Genomic DNA, 17,501 nt, shown 5'->3' with positions numbered 1-17,501 from the left:
AGAAAAAAGGGCTCCGCTTCTCCGAATACTCGCCCGAATACAAATCTTGAAAGATGAAAGGAAGAACTAAAAGATCCCTTGACAAGGGTTACAAAAGATGTACAATTGAGAGCCTATGATCCAAATCCTAGAGTTGGTGATGAGAGGCACAATTGAAGCTTGATTCACTCTTGGGTATTCAAATGAAGTTTAAGAGTGTTAGGATTGATAGTTTGTATGTTTAGAACACACATATTTATAGGAAAACCAAAATATGACCGTTCAATGGCATTGAGGTAATTACAGCAAAATTCCAAACGGCTCTTTTTCAGACCGTTGGAGTGTTCTCGGAGTTCCGAGAATAATTCTCGGAGTTCCGAGAATTCTCGGAGTTCCGAGAAAAAATCTCGGAGTTCCGAGAAGCCATACAGAAATTGGAAAAAATCTACTGGACCATTTCTCGGAGTTCCGAGAATAATTCTCGGAGTTCCGAGAAAACCTCTCGGAGTTCCGAGAAGCCTATGCAGAGCAGATTTTCAATTCTGTTTTTGGGCTTCCAGTTCTCAACCAAGATGGGATTGCTATGAGGGTTCCAAGGTGTTGGAACTCCACAAATACAATCACTTGTCTATTTAGGGTGTGTGAGATTTAACTTAAATTATGCCTCTAAAAACCTAATCTAGGTTTGGATCAATTACATTAAAAAAATGGTCTTCAATATTAATTTCTTCATGTCTTCAAGTCTTCATGACTTCTTGCTTGATGACTTTGGCCTTCCAATTAGTGGTCCAATGTGGGCTTCTTGGCCTTCAATCCAAGCATCCTTGATCTTACTTTATCAAGATCTACAACTTAGACAAACAAACACATTAGTGATAAATGATCACTTGTGTATTGGAATCATCAAAACAAGATGGGAATGCCAAGGTAAAAACCATTGGGCTTACAATCTCCCCCTTTTTGATGATGACAAGCACAAGAGATTTACAAATCAAAGCATATATTCTTTTCACATTTTTCTTACACTAGAGACTTTACTCTAGATTCTTCTCCCCCTTTGTCATCAACAAAAAGAAGGGGTAAGAAAAACAAGGGTTTAAAATTTACAATTTTAAAGCTCCCCCTTTTTCAAAGAAAAATTCAATTTTAAGTCCCCCTAGTTAAAATAATTTTACAATACAAGAGGGGTTATCAAACAAAACATATAAATGAAATATATTCAATTTTAAGTTCAAAAACCCCTAATCTACACAATATGAATATCATCATATGGGGGTTTTGGGAACCCAAGATTTCTTGGTCCCACATCTAGCCCTACTCTTGGATGCACATTGGAATTGGTAATGACCATTCATTCCACAAAAATGGCATCTAACAAGAGGGTTAGATACACTAGTCCTATCATGATAAGCATGTTGAGGTCTAAGACTAGTTTTACTTAGGATTATGTCAATTATTTTATTTCCATTTAGAAATCCATGTAAACATAATCTAAGTCTTTCATTTTCATTATGAAGATGGGATGTTTGAACTAAAAGCTCATTTCTTTCATCTTCATAAGAGTTGGAGGAGCTTGCCATATTTTGAAATTTTAAAAGTTGGCAAGTTTTCTCATCCAAGCTACCCTTAAGGGTATTAATCTCAAGTTTATGATTTTCAAGTGTAACTTGTTCTTGAGATATGGAAGAAGATAAATCATTTTTCAAAAATTCAAGTTCTTTTTCTAATTTTAAAATGGATTTTTTAAGAACTTTGTTTTTGAAAATTTGGGTATGCAAGGTTTCACATAATTCATCATAAGGTATACTATCACTTTTACTACTAGATGAAGAATATGAGGGGTTAGAGTTTACCTCAACTTCATGGGTGATTGTCATGAAGCAAAGATCATCTTTTTTATTTTCTTCCCCTTCACTTGAGCTTTTGCCCGATGTGCTTAACGCATCCCAACCGGCGGCAAGAGCCTTATGCTTCTTCCAATCCTTCTTACCCTTGTACTTAGAGGAAGTAGATTTTAGAAGTGGACAATCCGGTCTTTTGTGTCCAATCTTCTTGCAATTGAAGCATCTTAAAGCTCTTTCAACATCACTTTCCTCTTTCTTCTTCTTATCTTTCTTATGCTTCTTTCTCCACAAGCTCTTGAATCTTCGTAAAGCTTCTTCTTCGTCACTATCCGCTTCACTTGATGAGTCTTCCTTGGAAGCCTTGAGTGCTAGGGATCTAAATTCCCTCTCCTTCTCCTTTGGCTTCTTTTCCTCTTGTCGGCTAGTAAGGAGCATCTCATGGGTGATGAGAGATCCTACAAGCTCCTCTATGGTTAGAGTCTTGAGATTTTTTGACTCTTGAATCGCGGTCACCTTTGGATCCCAATGGGGAGGAAGAGACCTAAGTAACTTACTCACAAGCTCATCGTTAGGATAAGATTTACCAAGATTAGCTAGTTCGTTAGAAATAATAGAAAAACGAGTATACATTTCCGAAATACTCTCGTTTGGACTCATTCTAAACATTTCATACTTGCTCTTTAATAAGTTTATTTTGGAATCCTTGACTTGTGATGTTCCCTCATGGGTAGTTGCAAGGGTATCCCAAATAGTCTTGGCGGAATCAAAAAGAGCAACTCTATTAAACTCCTCGGTAGCTAAGGCACAAAACAAAGAATTTATTGCTTTGTAGTTCAAATTAGCTTGCCTTTTCTCTACCACATTCCATTCTTCAAAAGGATTGGAAGGTACATTGTATCCATTTTCAACAATGTACCAAAGTTCCACATCTATCGAAACAAGATAGATGCGCATCCTTGTTTTCCAATGTCCATAGTTTGACCCATTGAAGAAAGGAGGTCTAGTTGTGGAATGGCCTTCCGGAAGTCCGGTTCCAATTTGGTGTGCCATTTCACAATTAGAAGTTGCCAAATAAAATCTTTCCCTAGTTAGATTTTGAAATAACTTTTTCAAAAATTTTAAAATCTTTTAAGAGCCAAGGCTCTGATACCAAGTGAAAATCCGATATAGGGGGTCCCAAGTTATAATAGAAATGGCAACTATGAGGAGGGAGAATACGGTTGTTTAAGAAAACTAGAATTTACCAATTTGAAAAACTTAAACCGATTAAGAGATCAAAAACAATATTTTAAGCATACAAGTTAAATCTAATGGTGCAATGCAAATAAAAGAGCAAAGAGATAGAAAGAGTGCACCCGAGATTTAAAGTGGTTCGGTCCTCAAACTCGAGGCCTACTCCACTCCACCAACCAAACCCGTTGATGGCTTCACTATTTGATCTTCTTAACCTTGGCGAAGATCGGTGCCAATTACAATTGCTTTAACCTTGGTGGCAATCCTCACCACGGAGAAAAAAGGGCTCCGCTTCTCCGAATACTCGCCCGAATACAAATCTTGAAAGATGAAAGGAAGAACTAAAAGATCCCTTGACAAGGGTTACAAAAGATGTACAATTGAGAGCCTATGATCCAAATCCTAGAGTTGGTGATGAGAGGCACAATTGAAGCTTGATTCACTCTTGGGTATTCAAATGAAGTTTAAGAGTGTTAGGATTGATAGTTTGTATGTTTAGAACACACATATTTATAAGAAAACCAAAATATGACCGTTCAATGGCATTGAGGTAATTACAACAAAATTCCAAACGGCTCTTTTTCAGACCGTTGGAGTGTTCTCGGAGTTCCGAGAAAAAATCTCGGAGTTCCGAGAAAAAATCTACTGGACCATTTCTCGGAGTTCCGAGAATAATTCTCGGAGTTCCGAGAAAACCTCTCGGAGTTCCGAGAAGCCTATGCAGAGCAGATTTTCAATTCTGTTTTTGGGCTTCCAGTTCTCAACCAAGATGGGATTGCTATGAGGGTTCTAAGGTGTTGGAACTCCACAAATACAATCACTTGTCTATTTAGGGTGTGTGAGATTTAACTTAAATTATGCCTCTAAAAACCTAATCTAGGTTTGGATCAATTACATTAAAAAAATGGTCTTCAATATTAATTTCTTCATGTCTTCAAGTCTTCATGACTTCTTGCTTGATGACTTTGGCCTTCCAATTAGTGGTCCAATGTGGGCTTCTTGGCCTTCAATCCAAGCATCCTTGATCTTACTTTATCAAGATCTACAACTTAGACAAACAAACACATTAGTGATAAATGATCACTTGTGTATTGGAATCATCAAAACAAGATGGGAATGCCAAGGTAAAAACTATTGGGCTTACAATAGCCACCAAGGTTAAAGCTATTGGGGTGAGGATAGCCACCAAAGTTAAAGCTATTGTAATTGGCATTCGATCTTCGCCAAGGTTAAGAAGATCAAATAGTGAAGCCATCAACGGGTTTGGTTGGGGGAGTGGAGTAGGCCTCGGATTTGAGGACCGAACCACTTTAAATCTCGGGTGCACTCTTTCTATCTCTTTGCTCTTTTATTTGCATTGCACCATTAGATTTAACTTGAATATTGATTCTTGATCTCTTAATCTTAAAATCGGTTTAAAGGTTTTAAATTGGTAGATTCTATTTCTTTAAACAACCATATTCTCCCTCCTCATTGTGTTGCCATTATAGTATAACTTGGGACCCCCCTACATCGGATTTTCAGTGTCAAGAAGCTTTTAGCCATGTTTTGAGATGACGATGAGGTGGTATTGAAACTTAGATTTAGTTGATGAAGGATGGAGAATGAAAAAATAGAAAGCTTCTTATTTTAGAAACGTTAAAATATCAATCTTCTGGACTTACTAAACTTTAGAGAATGTGTCAATGAGCTTTTAGCCATGTTTTGAGATGAGGATGAGATGATATTGAATCTTAGATTTACTTGGTGAATGATGGAGATTGAGAAAATATAAAGTTTCTTATTTTAGAAACTTTATAAAACATCAATCTTTTAAAATTAGTAAACTCTAGAGATGATGTCAACGAGCATTTTGCCAAGTTTTGGGATGAGAATGAGAGGGTATTGAATCTTAGAATTAGTTGATCAAGGATTGAGATTGAAAAAATAGAAAGTTTATGATTTTAGAAACTTTATAAAACATCAATCTTTTAAACATAGAAAATCCTAAAGATGGTGTTAAGGAGCATTTAGCCAAGTTTTGGGATTAGGATGAGATAGTGTAAACGAGCTTTTAGCCAAGTTTTATGATAAGAATGAGATGGTATTGAATCTTAGATTTACTTCATGAAGGATGGAGATTGAAGAAATATAAAATTTCTTGTTTTTGAAACTTTAGAAAACAACAATCTTTTACACTTAGTAAACCATAGAGATAGTGTCAGGGAGCTTTGAGCCAAATTTTGGGATGAGTTAGCGATGGTATTAAATAATAGATTTAGTTGATGAAAGATGAGGAACAAATAAAAAATTTCTTATTTTAGAAACTTTCTAAAACATATATCTTTTAGACATATGAAACCCAAGAAATGGTGTAAAGGATCTTTTAGCCAAGTTTTGAGATGAGGATGCGATGGTAATGAATCTTAGATTTAGTTGATGAAGTATGGAGACTGAAAAAATAGAAACTTCGCGATTTTAGAAAATTTCTAAAACATGAATCTTTTAGTCATAGGAAACCCTATAGATGGTGTGAAGGAGCTTTTAGCTAATTTTTAGGATGAGGATGAGAATTGGAAAAATAGAAAGTTTCTGATTTTAGAAACTTTATAAAACAAACATCTTTCAGATATAGGAAACCCTACAGATGGTGTCATGGAGCTTTTAGCCAAGTTTTGAGATAATGATGAAATGATATTGAATCTTAGATTTAGTTGATTAAGTATAGAGATTGAAAAAATAGAAAGTTTCTTATTTTAGAAACTTAACATAACATTCATCTTTTAGACATAAGAAACCCTAAAGATGATGTAAATGAGCTTTTAGCCAAGTTTCGAGATGAGAATCTGAGGGTATTGAATCTTAGATCTAGTTGATGAAGAATGGAGATTGAAAAAATAGAAAGTTTCTTATTTTAGAAACTTTATAAAACATCAATATTTTAGACTTAGTAATTCATAGAGATGGTGTCAAGTAGCTTCTAGATTCATCTTTTAGGGTATCTAAACCCAAGAGATCATGTCAATGAGATTTTAGCAAACTTTTGAGATGAGAATAAGAGGGCATTGAATCTTGGATTTAGTTGATAAAGGATACAGATTGAAAAAATAGAAAATTTATTATTTTAGAAACTTTATGAAGCATCTATCTTTTAGACATATGAGACCATACATCCATCTTTTAGCAATGTTTTTGGATTAGTTAGCGATGGTATTGATTCTTAAATTTAGTTGATGAAAGATGGAGAAAAAATAAAAATTTTCTTATTTTAAAAACTTTATAAAATATAAATCTTTTAGACATAAGAAATCCTATGGATGGTATCAAGGAGCTTTTAGCTAAGTTTTGATATGAGGATGAGATGATATTGAATCTTAGATTTAGTTACAGAAGGATGGAGATTGAAAAACAGGAAGTTTCTGATCTAAAGAAACTTTATAAATCATCCATCTTTTAGACATGGGAAATCATCTATATGGTGTCAAGGAGCTTTTAGTTAAGTTTTGAGAAGAGGTTTATATGGTATTGAATCTTAGATTTAGTTGATCAAGGATGGTGATTGAAAAAATAGAAAGTTTCTGATTTTTTAAACTTTATACAACATCCATCTTTTAGACATTGGAAACCTTACAGATGGTGTCAATGAAGTTTTAGCCAAATTTTGAGATGAGGATGAGATAGCATTGAATCTTAGATTTAGTTGATGAAGGATTGAGATTAAAAAACAAAATGTTTCTGATTGTAGAAACTTTGTAAAACATCAACCTTTTAAACATAGGAGACCTTAAAGATGGTGTCAATGAGCTTTTAGCTAAGTTTTGGGATGGCGATGAAATGTTATTGAATCATAGATTTAGTTGATGATGGATGGAGATTGACAAAATATAAAGTTTCTTATTTTTTAAACTTTATATAACATCAATTTTTTATGCTATTAAAACCCTAGAGATGATGTCAACGAGCTTTTAACTAAGTTTTGGGATGAGAATGAGACGGTATTGAATCTTAGATTTAGTTGATGAAAATGAATTTTCAAAAAATACAAAGTTTCAGATTTAATAAACTTTATAAGACATCTATCTTTTAGACATTAGAAACCCTAGAGATCGTGTCATGGAGCTTTTATCCATCTCATCCTCATCCCAGAACTTGGCAAAGTTCCTTGACACCATCTCTAGGGTTTACTAAGGGTAAAAGATTGATATTTTATAGTGTCTAAAATAAAAAATTTCATGTTTTTTCATTCTCCATCATTCATTAACTAAATCTAAGATTCAATATCATCTCATCCTCATCTCAAAACTTGGCCAAAAGCTCCTTCACACCATCTCTAGGGTTTCCTATGTCAAAAAGATTGATGTTTACTAAAGTTTCTAAAATAAGTAACTTTCTATTTTTTCAATCTCCAAACTTCATCACGTAAATCTACGATATAATACCATCTTATCATCATCCCAAAACTTAGGTAAAAGCTCATTCACAACATCTCTAGGGTCTCATATGTCTAAAATATGGATGTTTTATAAGCTTTCTAAAAAAAGAAACTTTCTATTTTTTCAATCTCCATCATTTATCAACTAAATGTAAGATTCAATACCATCTCATCCTCATCTCAAAACTTGGCTAAAAGCTCTTTGGCACCACCTCTAAGGTTTCCTACGTCTAAAAGATGGATGTTTTATAAAGTTTATAGAATAAGAGACTTTCTATTTTTTCAATCTCCATACTTTATCAACTAAATCTATGATTCAATACCATCTCATCCTCATCTCAAACCTTACCTAAAAGCTCCTTCACACCATCTCTAGGGTTTATTAACTCTAAAAAATTGATGTTTTATAAAGTTTCTAAAATAAGAAACTTTCTATTTTTTCAATCTACATCCTTTATCAAATAAATCTAAAATTCAATACTTTCTCATTCTCATCTAAAAACTTTGCTAAAAGCTCGTTCGCATCATCTCTAGCGTTTCCTATGTCTAAAAGATGGATGTTTTATTTTCAATCTCTATCCTCATCAACTAAATCTAAGATTTAATATCATCTCATCTTCAGCCCAAAACATGGCTAAAAGCTCCTTCACACCATCTCTAGGGTTTCCTATGTCAAAAAGATTGATGTTTTATAAAGTTTCTAAAATAAGTAACTTTCTATTTTTTTCAATCTCCAAACTTCATCACGTAAATCTACGATATAATACGATCTTATCATCAGCCCAAAACATGGCTAAAAGCTCCTCGACACCTTCTCTAGGGTCTCCTATGTCTAAAAGATAGATGTTTTATGAAGTTTCTAAAATAAGAAACTTTCTATTTTTTCAATCTCTAAACTTCATCACCTAAATCTACGATATAATACCATCTTATCATCATCCCAAAACTTAGGTAAAAGCTCATTCACACCATCTCTAGGGTCTCATATGTCTAAAATAAGGATGTTTTATAAGCTTTCTAAAAAAAGAAACTTTCTATTTTTTCAATCTCCATCATTTATCAACTAAATCTAAGATTTAATACCATCCCATCCTCATCTTAAAACTTAGGTAAAAGCTGTTTGACACCATCTCTAGGGTTTCATATGTCTAAAAGATGGATGTCTTATAAAGTTTCAAAAATTAGAAACTTTCTAATTTTAGGGTTTTCGATCCCAAAACCTAGCTAAAAGCTCGTTGACATCATCTTTAGGGTTTTCGATGTCTAAAAGATGGATGTTTTATAAAGTTTCTAAAATAAGAAACTTCCAATTTTTCAATCGCCATCCGTAATAAACTAAATCTAAGATTCACTGCCATCTCATCCTCATCCCAAAACTTGGCTAAAAGCTCCATAGCTCATTATCTTCTTTAGGATCACAGCCCAGTGCACATAGGATGTATGGCCCACCTGCATTAGTTTAGGGCTAACTAGCATTTGTTAGGACATATAGGGAGTCTTAAAACTCACAAACAAGTGGAACCTAACTAATCATAACCAATAAGCTATTAACAATTAGTCAAGTCTACTTGATTGAGTCTAGGATAGCAGTCTTAGATTTGTTAGGCATTGTAGTTTAGAATAGGTGCGAGAACTATGTGGCCTTAATTCCTGTAGAGGCGAGGATGCGTAGGCTGCTTCAGATCAACATCAGACTATCCAAGATTCTGGCAAAAAAAAAAATTAGAGTCTTAGGGTCTGTTGTTTGTGCTATAGGGTTTGTGTTTGTAGTTATCATTGATTCTTGCATAAGACCATGACAGTATGTCTTCTTTCAGACTAGGATTATTTTCTTATTTGATTACTCACATGTTTAGTTGTAGCTCTCACATCCTTAGCTGTAGCTCTTTACTATTGCTGATTATTACTTTTGCTATCTAATGGCATTTGCTCACTGTACAGGTTTGTCTCTTTAGCTATAGCTATGCATGCGTTTGTTTACCGCTTTCTTAGATGTGATGAGTTAGGATTAGATGTGATATGTGGAGACAGGTAGCAGGGTTATTTGGCATTGGATTGGCTCTAGTCTTCTCCGCCTCCCTAAGAGACGGTGGATTCTAGTGCTCATTCTGATCACAGATGATACTGATACCAACTCTTTTTAGGCATAGATATTAGATGTGGTGTGTGGACACCATCTCTATGAATGTTTACAACATAGATGCTTTATAAAGTTTCTAAAATAAAAAAATTTCTGTTTTTTCAATCTCCGCCCTTCATCAACTAAATTTATGATTCAATACCATCTCATCATAATCTCAAAACTTGGCTAAAAGCTCATTCACACCATCTCTAGGGTTTACTAAATCTAAAAGATTGATGTTTTATAAAGTTTCCAAAGTAAGAAACTTTCTATTTTTTCATTCTCCATCCTTCATCAACTAAATCTAAGATTCAATACCCTCTCATTCTCATCCTAAAACTTGGCTAAAGGCTCGTTGACATCATCTCTAGGGTTTCCTATGTCTCAAAGATTGATGTTTTATAAAGTTTTCAAAATAAGAAACTTTCTATTTTTTCAATCTCCATCCTTCATCAACCAAATCTAAGATTCAATACTATCACATCATCATCCCAAAACTAGGCTGAAAGCCCATTGACACCATATCTAGGGTCTCCTATGTCTAAAAGATGGATATTTTTTTAAGTTTCTAAAATAAGAAACTTTCTATTTTTTTAATCTCCATTCTCTATCAACTAAATCTAAGATTCAATACCATATCATCCTCACCTAAAAACTTAGCGAAAAACTCGATGACACCAAATCTAGGGTTTCCAATGTCTAAAAACTGGATGCTTTATAAAGTTTCTAAAAGAAGAAACTTTTTATTTTTTAAATTTCCATCCATCATCAATTAAATCTAAGAATGAACACAAATACTTCCTCATCTCAAAACTTGGAAAAAACCTTCTTTACATCATCACTAGGGTTTATTAAGTCTAAAATATTGATGTTATATAAAGTTTTGAAAAAAAGAAACATTCTATTTTTTCAATCTCCATCCTTCATCAACGAAATCTAAGACCCTCTCATTATGATCCCAAAACTTGGTTAAAAACTCGTTGACATCATCTTTAAGGTTTCATATGTCTAAAAGATGGATGTTTTATAAAGTTTCTAAAATAAGAAACTTTTAATTTTTCAATCTCCATCCGTCGTAAACTAAATCTAATATTCAATACCATATCATCCTCATCTCAAAACTTGGCTAAAAGCTCTATGACACCATCTTTAGGGTTTATTAAGTCTAAAAGATTGATATTTTGTTAAGTTTCTAAAATAAGAAACCATCTATTTTTTCAATCTCCATCCTCCATCAACTAAATCTAAATTCAATACCCTCTCATTCTCATCCCAAAACTTAGCTAAAAGCTCATTGATATCACCTCTAGGGCTTCCTATGTCTAAAAGATAGATGTTTTATAAAGTTTATAAAATAAGAAAGTTTCTATTTTTTCAATCTCCATCATTCATCAACTAAATCTAAGATTCAATATCATCTCATCCTCATCCCAAAACATGGCTAAAAACTCCTGACAACGTGTCTAAGGTCTCTTACCTCTAAAAGATTGATGTTTTGTAAAGTTTCTAAAATAAAAAACTTCCTATTTTTTCAATTTTCATCCTTTATAAACTAAATATAAGATTCAATACCATCTCATCCTCATCTCATAACTTGTCTAATCCCTCCTCGACCCCAACTTTTGGGTTTCCTATGTCTAAAAGATTGATTTCTTACAAAGTTTCAATAATAAGAAACTTTCTATTTTTTCAATCTCCATCATTCATCAAATAAATTTAAGATTCAATATCATCTCATCCTCATCTCAAAACTTAGCTAAAAGCTCCTTCACACCATCTCTAGGGTTTCTAATGTCTAAAAGTTAGATGTTTTATAAAGTAACTAAAATTAGAAACTTTCTATTTTTTCAATCTCCATCCTTGTTCAAATAAATCAAAGATTCGATACCATCTAATCCTCATCTGAAATCTTCGCTAAAAGTTCCTTGACACCAACTACGGGGTTTCATATGTCTAAAAGATTGATGTGTTATAAAGTTTCTAAAATAAGAATCTTTCTAATTTACAATTTCCATCATTGATCAACTAAATCTGAGATTCAATACTATCTAATCCTAATCTCAAAACTTGGCTAAAAGCTTGTTAACACCATATATAGGGTTTCCTATGTCTCAAAGATGGATATTTTATAAGGTTTCTAAAATAAGAAACTTTCTATTTTTCAATATCTATCATTCTCCAACTAAATCTACAATTCAATACCATCTCATCCTCATCCCAAAACTTGGCTAAAAGCACCTTGACACCATCTCTAGGGTTCCATATGCCTAAAATATGTAAGTTTTATAAAGTTTCTAAAGTAAGAAACTTTCTATTTTTTCCTTCTCTATCATTCATCAACTAAATCTAAGATTCAATACCATCTCATTCTCATCTCAAAACTTAACTAAAAGCTCATTGACACCATCTTTACGGTTTACTAAGTCTAAAAGATTGATATTTTATAAAGTTTCTAAAATAAGAAACTTTCTATTTTTTCAATCTTCATCCTTCATCAACTAAATCTAAGATTCAATACCCTCTCATTCTCATCCCAAAACTTGGCTAGATGCTCGATGATATCATCTCTAAGGCTTCCTAAGTCTAAAAGATGGATGTTTGATAAAGTTTCTAAAATAAGAAACTTTCTATTTTTCAATCTCCATCTTTCGTCAACTAAATCTAAGATTTTATACCCTCTCATTCCCATCCCAAAACTTAGCTAAAAGCTCGTTCACATCCACTCTAGGGCTTCCAATGTCTAAAAGATGGATATTTTATAAAATTTCTAAAAGAAGAAACTTTCTCTTTTTTCAATCTCAATCCTTCATCAACTAAATCTATGATTCAGTGTCATCTCATCGTAATCCCTAAACATGGTTTAAAGCTCTTTGACACCGTGTTTAGGGTCCCCTATATCTAAAGATGGATGTTTTATAAAGTTTCTAAATATAAGATTTTATACCATCTCATCATCAACCCAAAACTTGGCTAAAAGCTCATTTACATCATCTGTAGCGTTTCCTATGTCTAAAAGATTGATGTCTTATACAGTTTCTAAAACAAGAAACTTTCTTTCTTTCAATCTCCAACCTTCATCAACTAAATGTAAGATTCAATATCATCTCATCTTCATCTCAAAACTTAGCTAAAATCTCCTTCATACCATCTCAAGAGTTACCTATGTCTAAAAGATGGATGTTTTCTAAAGTTTTTAAAATATGAAACTTTCTATTTTTTCAATCTTCATTCTTTATCAACTAAATTTAAGATTCAATACCATCTCATACACACCTCAAAACTTGGCTAAAAGCTCCTTGACCCCATCTCTAGGGTTTCCTATGTCTCAAAACTTGCCAAAAACCTTCTTTAAAACATCTCTATGGTTTACTAAGTGTAAAAGGTTGATGTTTTACAAATTTTCTAAAATAAGAAACTTACTATTTTTTCAACCTCCATCCTTCATCAACGAAATCTTAGATTCAATACCCTTTCATTTTGATCACAAAACTTGGCTAAAAGCTCGTTGACATCATCTCTAGGGTTTTATATGTCTAAAAGATGGGTGTTATAAAAAGTTTCTAAAATAAGAAACTTTATATTTTCAATCTCCATCCGTCGTAAACTAAATCTAAAATCCAGTGCCATATCATCCTCATCTCAAAACTTGGGTAAAAGCTCATTGACACCATCTCTAGGGTTTATTAAGTCTAAAAGATTGATATTTTGTAAAGTTTCTAAAATAAGAAACCTTCTATTTTTTCAATCTCCATCCTTAATCAACTAAATCAAAGATTCAATACCCTCTCATTCTCATCCTAAGACTTGGCTAAATGCTCGTTGATATCATCTCTAGGGCTTCCTATGTTTAAAAGATGGATGTTTTATAAAGTTTCTAAAATAAGAAACCTTCTATTTTTTCAATCTCCATCCTTAATCAACTAAATCTAAGATTCAATATCTGCTCATCCTCGTCCCAAATTCTGGCAAAAAGCTCCTTGACACTGTGTCTAAGGTCTCCTTCATCTAAAAGATTGATGTTTTGTAAAGTTTCTAAAATAAGAAGCTTTCTATTTCTTCATCCTTTATAAACTAATTCTAAGATTCAGTACCATCTCATCAACAATGCTCCTCGACACCTTTGTTTGGGTTTCCTATGTCTAAAAGATTGATGTCTTATAAAGTTTCAAAAATAAGAAACTTTCTATTTTTCAATCTCCATCATTCATCAACTAAATCTAAGATTCAATATCATCTCATCCCCACCTCAAAACTTTGCAAAAAGCTCCTTGACACCTTCTATGGTGGGTTTCCTATGTCTAAAAGATTGATGTTTTATAAAGTTACTAAAATAAGAAACTTTATATTTTACAATCTCCATCCTTGATCAACTAAATCTAATATTCAATACCATCTAATCAAAATCTCAAAACTTGGCTGAAAGGTCATGAACACCATCTATAGGGTTTCCTATGTCTAAAAGGTGGATGTTTTACAAAGTTTTTAAAATAAGAAACTTTCTATTTTTTCAATATCTATCCATCATCAACTAAATCTAAGATTCAATACCATCTCATCCTCATCTTAAAACTTGGCTAAAAGCTCATTGACACCATCTTTACGGTTTACTAAGTCTGAAAGATGGATATTTGATAAAGTTTCTAAAATAAGAAACTTTCTATTTTTACAATCTGCATCATTAATCAACTAAATCTAAGATTCAATACTCTCTCATCATCATCCCAAAACATGGCTAAAAGCACATTGACACCGTCTCTAGGCTCTCATATGTCTAAAAGATAGATATTTTTTAAACTTCTACAATAACAAACTTTCAATTTTTTTAAATCTCTATCCTTTATCAACTAAATCTAAGATTCAATACCATCTCATCATCTCAAAACTTGGCTAAAAGTGCCTTGACACCATCCCTAAGGTTTCCTTTGCTAAAAGATAGATGTCTTACAAAGTTTCCAGAATAAGAAACCATCTATTTTTTAAATCTCAATTATTCATCAACTAAATCTAAGATTCAATATCATCTCATCCTCATCTCAAAACTCGGCTAAAAGTTCCTTGACACCATATATAGGATTTCCTATGTCTAAAAGATGGATGTTTTATAAAGTTTCTAAAATAAGAAACTATCTATTTTTTCAATCTCCATCCTTTATCAACTAAATCTAAGATTCAATACCATCTCATCTTCATCTTAAAACTTAGCTAAAAGCCCCATGACACCATCTCTAGGGTTTCTTATGTCTAAAAGATGGATGTCTTAGAAAGTTTCTAAAATAAAAAACTTTCTATTTTTTCAATGTCCATCCTTAATCAACAAAATATAAGATTCATTATGCTCTCATTCTCATCTGAAAACTTGACTAATAGCTCGTCGACATCATCTCTAGGGTTTCATATGTTTAAAAGATGAATGTTTTATAAAGTTTCTAAAATAAAAAACTTCCTATTTTTTAAATATCCATCCTTCATCAACTAAATATAAGATTCAGTACCATCTCATTCTCATATCAAAACTTGGCTAAAAGATTGATATTTTATATAATTTCTAAAACAAGAAACTCTCTATAGGGTTTCATATGTCTAAAAGATTGATGTTTTATATAGTTTCTAAATTATGAAACTTCTAATTTTTCAATCTCCATCTGTCGTAAACTAAATCTAAGATTCAAAACCATATCATCCTGATCTCAAAACTTGGCTAAAAGCTCCTTGACACCATCTCTAAGGTTTATTAAGTCTAAAAGATTGATATTTTGTAAAGTTTCTAAAATAAGAAACCTTCTACTTTTTCAATCTCCATCCTTAATCAACTAAATGTAAAATTCAATACCCTCTCATTCTCACCCAAAAACATGGCTAAAAGCTCGTTGGTATTATCTCTAGGGCTTCCTATGTCTAAAAGACAGATGTTTTATAAAGTTTCTAAAATAAAAAAATTTCTATTTTTTCAATCTCCATCCTTCATCAACTAAATCTAAGATTCAATACAATCTCATCATCATCTCAAAACTTGGCTAAAATCTACTTCACAACATCTCTAGGGTTTCGTATGTCTAAACCATGGATGTCTTACAAAGTTTCTAAAATAAGAAACTTTCTATTTTTTCAATCTCCATCCTTAATCAACTAAATCTAAGATTCAATCCCCTCTCATTCTCATCTCAAAAGTTGGCTAAAAGCTCGTTAACATCATCTCTAGGGTTTCTATGTCTAAAAGATAGATGTTTTATAAAGTTTCTAAAATAAAAAACTTTCTATTTTTTCAATCTCCATCTCTTATCAACTAAATCTAAGATTCAATACCATCTCATCCTCATCTCCAAACTTGGGTAAAAGCTCATTTACACCATCTCTAGGATTTACTAAATGTAAAAGATTAATAGTTAATAAAGTTTTTAAACTAAGAAACTTTCTAATTTTTCAATCTCCATCCTTCATCAACTAAATCTAAGATTCAATACTCTCACATTCTCATCCCAAAACTTGGTTAAAACCTCGTTGACATTATCTCTAGGGTTTCTTATATAAAAAAGATAGATGCTTTATAACGTTTCTAAAATAAGAAACATTCTATTTTTTCAGTCTCCATCCATGATCAACTAAATCTAAGATTTAAAACCATCTTATCATCATCCCAAAACAAGGCTAAAAGCTCATTCACACCATCTCTAAGATCTCTTATGTCTAAAAGATGGTTATTTTATAAAGTTTATAAAATAAGAAACTTTTTATTTTTTAAATCTCCATCCTTTATCAACTAAATCGAAGAGTTTTATAAAGTTTCTAAAATAAGAAACTTTCTATTTTTTCAACCTCGATCCTTTATAAACTAAATATAAGATTTAATACGATCGCACCATAATCTCAAAACTTTGTTAAAAGCTCCTTGACACCATCTCTACGGGTTCCAATGTCTAAAAGATGGATGTCTTATAAAATTTCTAAAATAAGAAACTTTGTATTTTTTAAGTCCACATCCTTCATAAACTAACTCTAAGATTCAATATCATCTAATCCTAATCTCAAAACTCAGCTAAAAGCTCCTTGACATCATCTCTAGGGTTTCCTATGTCTAAAAGATTGATGTTTTATAAAGTTTCTAAAATATGAAACTTCCTAATTTTTCAATCTCCATCCTTCATCAACTAAATCTAAGATTCAATACCCTCTTATTCTCATCCAAAAACTTAGCTTAAAACTCCTTGACATCATCACTAGGGTTTCTTATGTCTAAAAGATTGATGTTTTACAAAGTTTCTAAAATAATAGACATTCCATATTTTCAATCTCCATCCTTAATCAACTAAATATTTGATTCAATATTATCTCTTCCTCATCCTAAAACATGGCTAAAATCTCCTTGACCCCATCTCTAGGTTCTCCTATGTCTAAAAGAATGATGTTTTATAAAGTTTCTAAAATAAGAAACTTTTATTTCAATCACCATCCTTCATCAACTAAATTTAAGATTTAATACCCTCTCACTCTCATCCCAAAATTTGGCTAAAAGCTCGTTGATATCATCTCTAGGATTTCCTATTTCTAAATGATTGATGTTTTATAAAGTTTATATAATATGAAACATTTTATTTTTTCAATCTCCATCCTTGTTCAAATAAATCAAAGACTGAATACTGTCTAATCCTCGTAAAAAAAACTTAGCTAAAAGTTCTTTCACACCATTTATGAGGTTTCCTGTGTCTAAAAGATTGATGTTTTATAAAGTTTTTACAATAAGAAACTTTCAATTTTACAATCTCCATCCCTGATCAATTAAGTCTAAAATTCAAAACCATCTAATCCTCATCTCAAAACATAGCTAAAAGCTTATTGACACCATCTATTTGGTTTCCTATGTCTAAAAGCTGGATGTTTTATAAAGTTTATAAAGTAAGAAACTTTCTATTTTTTA

This window comes from Tasmannia lanceolata, unplaced genomic scaffold (genome assembly GCF_043159265.1).
Source record: "Tasmannia lanceolata isolate RefF3 unplaced genomic scaffold, GAP_Taslan_0.1 ptg000044l, whole genome shotgun sequence".
Lineage (NCBI taxonomy): Eukaryota > Viridiplantae > Streptophyta > Magnoliopsida > Canellales > Winteraceae > Tasmannia > Tasmannia lanceolata.
This window is presented reverse-complemented; position numbering follows the sequence as displayed.